Source organism: Molothrus ater, chromosome 1 (genome assembly GCF_012460135.2).
Source record: "Molothrus ater isolate BHLD 08-10-18 breed brown headed cowbird chromosome 1, BPBGC_Mater_1.1, whole genome shotgun sequence".
Lineage (NCBI taxonomy): Eukaryota > Metazoa > Chordata > Aves > Passeriformes > Icteridae > Molothrus > Molothrus ater.
In genome coordinates, this window is record NC_050478.2 from 120835140 (window position 1) to 120848167 (window position 13028).

Here is a 13028-nt window from a genome sequence, read left to right on the forward strand (position 1 = left end):
GCCCAGGCCCCATAATGCACTGCAAAAGTTAATTCACTTGAGTAGTTCAGCAAGATGGAAAGTTGGAGACATTTTATGGGAAGAGGAGTCCATCAAGACAGGCATTTTCTAGGACTGAAAGTATAGGTATGACTAGCATATTTGAACTGTAACTTTTATATGCCTTTGTGCTAACATTTTCAAAATAAGGCATTTTGACTCTGTGTCAAAATACTTTGAAATGAGGGGGAAAATAAAGTTACATTATAATGTATATGTAGTTTTTGGTACAAAAGTCTTACTGAAGTCTTACTGAAAGAAACAACAAATGAGCTGAGCTTTAGGAGGGCTACAGCTGAGCTGATTATAGTAATGACAAAGGATGTTGCTAAAGTCTGCTCACTGAAGAAGAGCTTGGAAATTCATATTTTTTGTATGAACTATCAGTCAATGAAGATTCCCACCTCCTAAAACACCTATTGTTTTAGCCTGAATTTTGAGATTTGGGATTAAATAAAAGACGCTCAGAAAGCATAATGCTTCATAAAACACTTCTGCATTTTGGGTATGCGTCATAGTTTATATCTTCAGTTTGCTATTCAAATATGTTAGTTCTGTCTCTTTTAATTTTTTTCCTGAGATTTTATTGTATATCATAAAGAATCAGACATCTTCCAGTATGTTAATCACTAGCACTTCTGTCATTTCTTCTTCCATTGCCACCTGGAGGCATTTTATATAACTAATATATATTTTTTTCTTCCAAAAGTAATATTTGCAACTCCCAGATGATATTTTGGAGTGTCAGTTTACTTAGTGTTAATGGATATATTTGCAATGACTTCACCACAAACCAGATAAAGCCCAGAAATATATGAACTGCCAAGAGTTGATGATGTTTTTCTACTGCCGTGATATCTCAGGGTGATGAAATTACTTGGGTGCACAGGTCATTTTCATATTTGGTCTTCAAAATGCTTCAGTACATTAAAGCAAGTTTGTATTGAAATAAGAAAACTATTTGTGGAAGTGACAATCATGAAAAGAAGAAGCAGGTGTAAATAAATTGTTCTTTAAACTCATGGCTTGATTGAGTAACAATAGGATGGAGCTATTTGTTATTAACCTTATTAAATGTGTGTGTGTGCGTGGACATGGAGAGGAGACAAGGAGACTAAAGAAAATAGTTAAAATGCAGACAAATATAATCTCAAGATTAATTCCTCCAAAGCTGGCAATACCATTCCATGAGTTGTATGCAACCTGCAGGGTCCAGTACTGAGGAATGACTCTGGGGGGGCAGTGTGATGACGTTTCCATTCTGTGGTTTCATTGCTGACATCTCTTCAGCTGCATGGAAAACAAAAGTTGTTATTCCAGTTCACGAGCCCCTCAAGGGAATATCAGGATTTGCTGGGTACTACTGTGGTGCTTCCCTGCAGATTGCTTTGGTTATTTTTCTGCAAACATTTGCATTTCCAGTCTGCAATGGGAAATCAAGTATTTTGAGACCTCTAAGATCTTACTCAGCAGTAAGATCTGCTCTTCAGATGATGCTAATAAATAGCAATATTTATTCTTAATGAGCTATTCAAATAGGATAAAGAGTGCCAAGACTGAAAACATTAATATGACATTATTTGACCACTGTCGAGGATTTGGAGTATTTCTAGAAATTAAAGGTATTATCAAAGTGCTGCTTATGATACCATCAGACAAGTCTGGTGCTCAGCACTTCAATAAATGTATGAGACAGTTACATTTTCTAAACAGTTTCAGATATGTATCTAAACAATGGAATCCTCTGTGCAGCTTATTTCTTCTGATAAATGTAAGCCTTATTTTGTCTGTCACATATTTCAATGAACAGAAAATTCGGACTCTTCATGGAGTAGTTGCATGAAAAATTAAAAACTTCCTACTTAAAAAAACTTTGAATTCAACTAAGTGTAAGGGGGTATTATAGTGTCTTTTGTGCAACATTTTCTTCCCTTTGTAATATGTTTTTCCCCAAAGGATTATAAGCTCTCTAAAGAAGCAGAGCTGTATTTAATGGTAGTACTATTCCCTGAGGGAAGTAAATTGCTTCTGGAGGCTACAAGGAAGGCCTCAAAACAGTATTAATTTACACCCAACTAGCGAAACCAGACATATAAAAAACATTGTGACTAATCTGGTATTACCATGTGACAATTCTACAGTCTCTGCTTCCAAATACAAGTGTGCATTTGAAACACATTAAACAAAAGAAGGGTCAAACATGATTACCACAGGAATCATGGCAAAATCGCATTCATTCCATTTATATGCAAAACACTGGGGTGGGCAGAAATCTGGTTTAGAAGACTGTGAGGGAGGTATGTCATGGATGGGATATCTGTTGTGGGTTGCCAGCCTGCCAAAACACCCCCAAGACATAAGCACAGCCATGGATGGATGGTGATGGTCAGATGGGGAGAAAGGCAGGGCCTCTATGCAAAGTCCTCAAATCCCAAGATGTATTCAAATCTGACTTTTCTTGACAAGAAAAAACTACAGAGGAGGAAAGGTGGTGATATTATAGCCCATCAGCAATCTGATAAATACCTCAAGGGAGCAACAGGGCAGTTGGTACTTTGGTGGTATCCACATCAAAGGAATTGCACCCTGGAATTTTGGCTTTTTATCAATCCTGTCAAGAATATTTACTATAAGAAAAAACTTTCTGTAAAGGTATTCAAATGAGGCTTTCTAGATGAAGACCATGATCACAATTTGGATTTATGAGTGTATTTTTATCAGCAGAGAAAAATGCTTTGCTTTTTTTTTTTTAAGAAAAGCTCTTGCAGTTTGAGAGACAATGCATAGTAATGCATTTATTCACTTTTCTTGATATATTCAATTGATGGTTTTCATATATTGAGACATCAATGGTTAGGTTTCCATGCAAAGCTTGGAAAGAAAATAAAAGAGCTTACAGAACAGAATTTCTCTGGCTACTTCAAAGCAATTATCTATACAATTTCAAATCTGATGTATTTTTTCAATAAAAAGTGGATATGGATCACCCAGAAAACTGTCTTTTTGCATCTATGTCTTCCCAGAAGGCTTTGATCACTGCATGATCTCATGAACCATTAATGTCACTGTGGCATGAGTTAAGGACAATGTTTATCTTGAGCTCAGTTGCTGTTACCAGCAGGTTCTGCAATTTCAAAAGTGATCCCTAGCACAGTGCCACAAGGGTATATTTGATGTCTCAACTTAATGGGTACCTTCAATCGATGTTGTGCCATGTTTCACTAAACAACAAGTCATTCACTTGATGTACTGAATTTTATTACAGGGATAACAGCCCAGTAACCTCTTACAATCTGAAAACACAGCCTCCCTGGGCATCACCCCTTTCCTTTGGAAAGGAGAAAATATTCACACCAACTAGGAATACATATAACCTATGAAATATTTGAAGCTCATCTTGGTTTCAAAGGAAAAAGGAGAAATGTCCATATCTCTTTTATTGTTGCTTCCTTCCTAGAAATTACACAAAATACCATGCTGTAGTTTTTTTTGTTGATGATGGGGAGATTTTTCCTTGGTTGTTTTTTTCTTTTGGTTGGTTGGGTTTGGGTTTTTTTGGGGTTTTTTTTTTGTTGATGTTGTTGTTGTTTTTGTTTTGTTGGGTTGTTTTTGTGGTTTTGTTGTTTTTGTTGTTTTTTGACTGTTTGATCTACAGAAGCTGATTTGGAGGCATGTACCAGTAATACCAAGCAATTCAGGATGTGACAAGAGTAACACAATAAGCACATTTGCATTTTGATCAACTTAAATCTTAGATTGAGACAGAATTGTGAATCCTTTAAAGTGAACCCAAAAGGGATTTCTCCCACAATTAGGAGAAAATGAGCTATGAGCATAGATATAAATTACACCAGCCTCTGTAAATTCATCTGGCTGCCTTCAGTCTAATTTCAGGAGTTTAAAATGAGGGAGAGAGAGAGAAAATGTGTATAACTGTTCCCATGAAACTGCAATAAAATGGTTAACACCTCAAAGCTTAGTCTAAGCTTTCTGACTGCAACAATGGCCAAGGCATTGAAACAAGAGTTTAATGTAACAAGAACACCACCAAGAAGGGCACATATGCAGGAGGTTCTGCCTTAGGTAAAGCAGCAATTCATTCTCCCATGCCAAATCAATCAAAAAAGCAAGATACTTCCCATCATACATAAATGTCTGATTCTTGTTAATATATGTGAATGGGAGGAGGAGATGCTTCTTACTGAGAATCAGTGGGAAAAATTTGAATTTTGGTGATCTTGGAGGATTATTTTTGTGACCTCTATTTTTTTTTGCTTCAAAGCGAGGTTAATTTTCTTGTAATTTTCAAGTGGGTATGAAAGATGATGGTGGAAATGATTCATTACCAACCTTGAACTCCAGATTGTTTGAAAGTTGACATCTTTATCAGTACCTGCCATTTCAGAGAATGCACCTATATTTGCATGTAAAATACACATGTAAGGGCACAGTATTAATAGTGGAATTAATCAAATTATTCTGCTTCCCGAGCAGAAAGATTCATTCTGCAAATTAAACTCTCTGTAACTGAACCTCTTTTTTCTAATACTGTCTGTCAATTCTTCAGCTGAGTAAAATAGTAGGAAATAGATGTAGGTCGTAAAAGAAGTCCCAACACCATAAGCGGTGCTAACATCTCTTCCCTGAAGACAAAAGGAATTTTAAACTATCTATAGCAATTTAGGGTGCATTCACTGAAAACTTAGAAGAATCAAAGGCCTGATGCAGTTCCTTCCTGTGATATCCAAATATTTTAGGTATTGTAAACCATATCATATATCAGAAGTTTATACTGATATATCTCAACTGCTGCCTATATCACAAAAACATTCCAGAAAGTGTGTTTCAACTGGGCAGTTTCTTCTAGTCTGATATTCACAAAAGTTTAGTGTTTTTGTGTGTAGATACCCAGTGAAATATATTGAACTAATTTCCCAGCTATGCCCAAGTTGTGAGGCACTGCCCAGCTCTAGTACAACCATGTGGGAGACTGCCAGCATGAATTTTAGGAGCTGGCACTTCCACACTTCCAGATTCTAGAGCTGCTGAGGCATAGGAACATTTATGTGGTTTATCAAAAGCTTGCGGACAGCTGTGACTCATCATGGTACCCACACGTTCTCTGTCCTTCACCGGTGTGTCTAATGCATGTCACAGTGCCCCCAGAGCCAGCACAACAGCCTTCTCTCCCTGGAGGCTGGTCACAGATGGTAGCACAGCATGATGAATCTCAGACAGAGCACAGACAATGGCTCAGGCCCCAAATAACAAATTTTTGCACTGATTCAATGTCACATTAAAATAATGCACTGGTAGACGTAATTAGACTGATAATGTAATAAGGAAGCTGAAAAGAGTCATAATACACATAATCTAGGAGCAATCTGCAATCTTTAATCTGCAGTTTGTGCAGAATTTCTTATCTAATTTTATAACAGCATAACACTTTTCTGTATGTTGAAGTCAGGTAATGAGTCTAGGCCAACTCAAGCTGCCTAAAAAATTGAGCACACTAAACCAATATTTACTACTGCAGTATAAGGATGATGCTTTTTTTCTGTAGGGAGACAGATGTATATGTGCAACCATTAATCTTTAAAGATCTTGAGAAAATATATACATCCTTAATAATTGGATACTTCTAATGAACACCTGCCAATATAGCATACTCAAAAAATCTTCTTGATTTAATACATCGTTATTCAGGCACTCTCAAGAGCTTAGGGAAACATTAATCATGATGATGAACTTTAAGTTCATTTACTAAGGCATTAATTTTTCTCCATGTGTCCTTTGGTCCTGCTCATACAGTTCTCACTTGTAGGCACCTTTCTTTCCTTACCTTGGACACTGTCCTTGTAACATCCAAGTCCCAAATGACTTGTAGCTCTCCATGCCAAATCCCTGCACATCAGACAAATTGGATATGTAACTGCTCTACTACAGACAGCTGGAGGCTTTTTTTTCTGAAAGAAAAGCACGAGTGGCATTCAGCACATTTTTTACTTAGAGATAAAACAGCAAACAGCAATTCTTTGAATCAGTGAAGCCTAATTTCCTAAAGATCTGTGTCTGAGTGTTAGTATGAAAACTAAATTTTAATATTCATGAGAAGTCTTTTCTGGATATTTATAAGGGCTTCTCTAGGGTGAATTCTCTGGTACCTAATAGCTCACACTCCAGCTTTTTCCATAGTTAAAGATATTTTTTTCCACTACCTGATGAAAACCACAAGATTTTCTTTTAAAATTGCATCCAGCTTCTGCCTTAGGGCCTTTCACTCACTAAGGGATCATTCTGCTAAAATGAGCTAAATAGAATAATGCAGACCTGCAGTACTCAGAGTGAACCTACTTAAAATATTCAGGTGGTGAAAACCATTAGACAATTTCAATAGTAATAAATGAAAACGATAAAGTAATTTCTGGGAAGCATTCCTCTTCTAAAGAGGTCCAAATGTTGCTCCTAGTCATATTAAATAACCAGGATATTAGAGGGGAAAAGGACTGTGTACTTATCAAGGCCCACAACCAGCAGTCCAATATTGTAGTTTTTAAAATTTTTCTAATCCACTCATTTTCAACAAGAGTGTACTTTAAAATAACCTTTGGCTTTAAGAATTAGAAACAGATCCTATTGCTCTGCTTGTCAGTCTGCTTGGGCTTATTCCTTGTTTCACAGAAAGTCAATCTCTCACTAGAGAGAAGAAAAACATGAAAGTGCTTTCCTATCTCAGAACTGTCAAAAAAATTCAGTTCATCTTCAGTTTATAGAGTGGATGGTTATGTCTTAAATGATGGTAGTTTGTATAGAGGTTCAATTCTCTAAGTAAGAGCTTCATCAAGTGACAGAAATCACACAGAATTTACAGGATGGCCAGGGTATCAGACCCAGTCAGCATGGGTTTAGGAGGGGTAGGTCATGTTTGACCAACCTGGTCACCTTTTATGACCAGGTAACCCGCCTAGTGGATGCAGGGAAGGCTGTAGATGTTGTTTATTTGGATTTCAGCAAGGCTTTTGACACTGTCTCCCACAGCACACTCCTGGACAAGCTGGCAGCCCATGGCTTGGACAGGAGCACTCTTTGCTGGGTTAGGAATTGGCTGGATGGCCGGGCCCAGAGAGTGGTGGTGAATGGTGCTGCATCCAGCTGGCGGCCAGTCACCAGTGGTGTCCCTCAGGGGTCTGTGCTGGGGCCAGTTCTGTTCAATATTTTTATTGATGACATGGATGAGGGTTTAGAGTCTTTCATTAAAAAATTTGCAGATGACATGAAGCTGGGAGCGTGTGTCGATCTGTCAGAGGGACAGAGGGCTTTGCAGAGGGACTTGGAACGGTTGGATGGATGGGCAGAATCCAATGGGATGAAGTTCAGTAAGTCCAAGTGCCGAGTCCTGCACTTTGGCCACAATAACCCCCTGCAGCGTTATAGGCTGGGGATGGTGTGGCTGGACAGTGCTCAGGAGGAAAGGGACCTGGGGGTGCTAGTGACAGTCGGCTGAACATGAGCCAGCAGTGTGCCCAGGTGGCCAATAAGGCCAAGGGCATCCTGGCCTGTGTCAGGAACAGTGTGGCCAGCAGGAGCAGGGAGGTCATTCTTCCCCTGTACTCAGCACTGGTGAGGCCACACCTTGAGTATTGTGTTCAGTTCTGGGCCCCTCAGTTTAGGAGGGACGTTGAGATGCTTGAGCGTGTCCAAAGGAGAGCAACGAGGCTGGTGAGGGGCTTGGAACACAAGCCGTATGAAGAGCGACTGAGGGAGCTGGGGTTGTTCAGCCTGGAGAAAAGGAGACTCAGGGGTGACCTTATCACTCTCTTCACCTTCCTGAAGGGTGACTGTGGTGAGCTGGGGGTTGGTCTCTTTCTCCGGGCAACAACAGACAGAACAAGAGGACACAGTCTCAAGCTGTGCCAAGGGAGATACAGGCTAGAATTAAGGAGGAAGTTTTTCACAGGAAGAGTGGTCAAATACTGGAATCATCTACCCAGGGAGGTGGTGGAGTCACCATCCCTCGATGTGTTTAAAAAAAGACTGGATGTGGCACTTGGTGCCATGATCTAGTTGAGGTGTTAGAACATGGGTTGGACTTGATGATCTTAAAGGTCTCTTCCAACCTAGAAATTCTGTGATTCTGTGATTCTGTGAAATGTCTCACTGAAAATTAACACTGAGGCTCACTCTGAACACCTTGAGTTAATTGCACAAGTCCATGACCTAACCATTTCTTGCTTGGGGGCTCACAGGCATCCATCAGTCTGAAGATCATGTAAATCCAGTTGGCAGCACAGACAGAAAACCCCATTTATTGTAAGAATCTCATGTTTGCCTACAAAACCAAAAATACAAGTCCAAGAGTTTGTTCTAACAGATTAGCCATACTTTGTGTAACGCAGCTGATATTAACACCTGACCTTAAGAATAAAGGAGAGAGCTGACACAGTCAGGAAAGAAAGATGTTGGGAAAGCAGAGAAAAAGAGCTATACCCTCCACATGGCTTGCTTCACATCACATTCTCTGGGTGGATAAAGCCATCCTCCTTCTCCACAGCCATGGTCACCTTTTGCCTCAAACAAACACACGGGATTTGAGCCTTTTCTGTTGTGAAGGACTGGATTACTGGCACAGTTTTCTTTGTCAGGTCTTCAGACCAGATCAAATGCAAATGTACAATTAACTTTGTCACAGTGTTTCTCTAACTCATAATTAGCTTTGGCAGCAATAGCGTGGAATGTTTGCTACTCTAATGAACCTGATCCTCAGTCTCATAACCAGTGCCCACAACAGCAGAGAAGGTGTTATGGTGCAGGGGTCATGTTGCCATCCTGAGTCTCTGGTGGGTTTGAGAATGACCTAGTGGGGGAGTGAAATTATATCATGGGGCCCACAGTGCCTTGCCATGATTCCAGGACACTATGCAAATAGCAAATATGAATAATGAGCATTTAAAGCAAGAGCTAAGCACCAGGCAAACAATTCCTAAACCAGGATATTTGTCTATGTAATTTGCAAGTAAATTCTATTATAAACAAATTAATAATAATAACAACACAAGTTTGTGCAAAGCATGGGGCACAATTTCCTGTTACTTGCATCTTCTACAGTCATCTCCATCCATGCAAAATGAATGCAACATTTTTCAAATCAAATTTGGTAGGTTTTCTTACCTGCTTCAAAGACACTGCAGCAATGCAATCAAGTATTCAGATACATTGGGAAAGAGGACCACTGACCACTTTTGCCTGCTCAGCTTGGCATCTGACAGCTCAGCCTGACTTCCTGGGGAAAAATCTGTGTCTTGGTCTTTCAGGTCCATTTCTTTCCCCACAATCTCTTTCCCATCACTTCTTAATCTGTTAGCCCCTTCCCAAACATCTTATAAACTTCCACGAAAAACAGTGACAGGAGAGGAAAGCAATCCACATCAGTCTCTCTGCTGAGGCTGCAACACACCTTTTCTGTTACTTGAGTAATACAATAGAAACACTGACCTTTAAGTGTATAGAATTCAGAACCATCCACAGCATATGTCACTAGCAGCTAGGGAATGGGATGCAGTGGATGGAGAATACTGAGTGTATCTGTGCAAGAGAAGGAGTATTTCAGGAGTGTGAAATAATGGAGCTTGTGAGAATAACTTCCAAGTAAATTGAAGATAGCCAGAAATAGAGGTCACTAAAACATAAAACAAGAGTCACTTCAAAACCAATCTGTTTAATCTACAGTAAGAATAGGAAGTTTCATGACTCTGCTTCCAGTCTTAATCAGCTTCCATATTTGAATCACCATGTTAGCTTATATTCCTCAAAAACAGCATGTTTCATTTTTGTATCTATACAGTACCTTTTACATTCTTCCATTGATTTGCAAAGGACATAATATGCAAATTAAGAATAAGATTTTTAGATTTTTGTTTGGTTCTTGTTTTGTTGTTTTTGTGGATTTTTGTGGGGTTTTGGGGTTTTTAATGGAAACAATGAGAAATGTGTTCTAGACAAGTTAGGAAAATGTGAACATGTAAATTTACACTTCCAAGATGGGTTTTTTTAAACATAATGCCATTGCATTCATCCTACACTACAGGAGATTTTTTAAACGGTTACAGTAGGTATAAAATATGTCTAATGAAATATTTCAGAAGAGATTATGGTGTGTAACCCACCAATTGAGATTTGATATACTTAGGGGGAACCTGAGGACTTGACATGTAATTTTATAAAAGTCATATTTCCTTTACTTAAATAACACCCCATGGCATTAATCAAACCCCAAAGAGCCAGTATGCAAAGCTGGAATCAGAGCGTTCCTGTGTAATAAGGAAATGTGCATGACCTGAGAAATTACTTCAAAAAGTTGATCACTTACTGGTTGATATTTCTGAAGCTGGTTATGAGCTTAGAGCTCTTGAAATGTTCTAGCAAAGCCAGTGTGTTAGAATCAAGATGCTTTTTTAAATTTCCATTGGTTTGGTGAATTTCTATTATTTTATTAAGCTGAGCTTCAAACCAACTTCATTCCCTGGCAGATGCCTTGGAACCAGAAACCCTGTTTCTCTTCAAGGACCACTTCATCAAAGATCACCAAAGCTGCTCAGGAGCCTGGCTTGCCTGCCACAAGCAACCTGCTTCGTATCTCTCTGGAGTTCCCCACGCTAGTGTTGATCCCCACATCCTGGTCTGTGTTCAGATTCCCCTAAGGCAAAACCCTGGAAACCTGGGAACATCCACTTAAACAGAGCTTTCCTCCAGTTTTTCAGCAGTGAAGTGGAAGCCAGTGAAAGCACCCACAGCTCAGAAGTGGAAGCCAGTGAAAGCACCCACTCCCCAAGCTTTTGGGCTCATACAACATAGGTTTGAAGGTGAAAAACTTACATGGACTCACTGTGCAAGTGTGTCCCAGGCAGGGCTCACCTTCCACCACTGAATTAATCTGCAACTTCTCCAGGAAGCTGGCACTTTTTTTAAGCTGAGATGCTGCAATTCATCATTAGAAAAAGCAAGAGTCCTCATGAGCAGAAAACTCTGTTTTCCACATGGCTGTAAAAAAAAATACAGTTCTTTCCCAAAAAAGAGTTTACAAATTGAAACCATGAAACCATTACCTGGCAACAAATTCATTATTGTTTGTCTTCAAGGAGGTTCCACTTGGGCTCAGTGTTCCATTTACACATCACAGCAGTACTCTCTTCCAGACATTACAAAGGATGAAAACACTGTAGGGAACTCTTAGGGTGAATGCTAAACAAAAAAAAAAGAAAAAAAAAAAAAAGCAATTAGGTTAATTTATTACTCTATCAGATTTGTCTACAATCCCATACAATGAAAACAGAACTGAACCAAACCAAAAAAAATCATCAAGTTTATCTAACGCCTGAAACATAGTTTAAAGAAATTGGAGGGTTTTTTTAGCTTGTTGGTTGTTTTGAGCTGCAAGCCAGGAGCAGAGCACTGGTCTATGCCATGTGTTATTCACAGCTGGAGAAATATGGGCTTATTATTTGCTCAGGGTTTGCTGGTGATATCTAGATATTTCATTAAAAGAGGAAATAGGTTTTCTGCATTTCAGTCCTAAGATTTAATCCCTGGGGAAAATATTGAAAATGAAAAATAATGATGCGAACGAGAGCTCCAAGGCCTAACACTGCACTTGTGAATACAGTAAGTTTTAAACAAATTGTCCACATGTAATTTATCATATTTAACTGCAGTACAAGTTTATCAGTACAAGTTTATCAGTACAAGTTGCAGTCCAATCTCTTGGAAGCTGACTTTCCAGCTCCCATCCCAATGGCAGCTGCCAGTGGCAGCACTAGGCTGCCTGAGCACAGCTCAGTGCCTGGTACCTGCAGAACTGCCCTACTCAGGAAAAGGCCCAAACTGCCTTTCAGGAAAATTCACCTCCCTGTAGCTCCCCCAAGACCCTGTTAGAAATCAAGATATGGAGGAAGCTCTCTTCCCACATGCCTAGCCCTATCTCTCTGCTCAGACTATCCATCCTCTTCTACTGAGCTGCAGGAGAGTGCCCTTATAACTAGAAGCTTCAACCTCTCACAGCTCATCACAATCTCATCCTCCTCTCTGCAATTAGCATCTTCCCATTGCAAAATCCTCTGCTCCTACATGTTGCATTCTCCCTTACTAATAAAGAGAGTATTTAGCTGGTTATTCTGAGCAGCTGTTGAATATCTTTTCTTCCAGTCCTTGCTGTTTTCCTTCTGCTTTGACCTGTGCAGAAAATACCTTTGCTTATGCCTAAACTATTGTGACAGACGACTTTTAATTAATCCATCATTAAATTGTTTTTGACATAGAGCAGAAATAATCCAAAACATAAATTCTGAAAATTCTGAAAATTCTGACTCCTGTTTCACCAGACTGGGGAAAGGCAGAAAAATTCCTGCCTGGTACATAAACCCCAGGCAGGTACTGCGAAACTTCAGAAGAGCTTGCAAAGGATGTCTTCCATAACAGCCCTCCTGGAAATGGAGAGCTCCACTTGTGGGGCTGTGCCTCAACAGGGATGGGGGAGAAGGTGTGAGGGACTGTGGAAGAGGCAGTGGTAGAGGAAGGCATGAAAGCCATCTTCTCAGAGATGGTATTTAAGGAAACATATTTTTTCATTGCAGAGTTCAAAGTTAGCAGGCAATATTGGATCACCTAAACAAGCCTCATGCTAAATATAGCTTTGGCTATAAGCATCCCCTATATAATGTGACCAGCAAGTGCCAGCTCTTCGTAGTGACAGGATTGGGTTTTATTAGACTGCTCAGTTGCATCAACTTAGACCAAACTACTGCTACTTCTAGAAAGCAATAGCAGACCAAGTTTATACCTGGGATGTGCTGGCCCTGAGATTCATGAAAAAAGCTTAATTATTTCTCAGGCTGTGATCTGGCATAGGGCCAAAATAAGGGATCTCAATTTAAAGGTCTGTGAATAACACCAGATAGCATTTTAATTGTCAGGAAGTATTAACATTCAGCTCATGC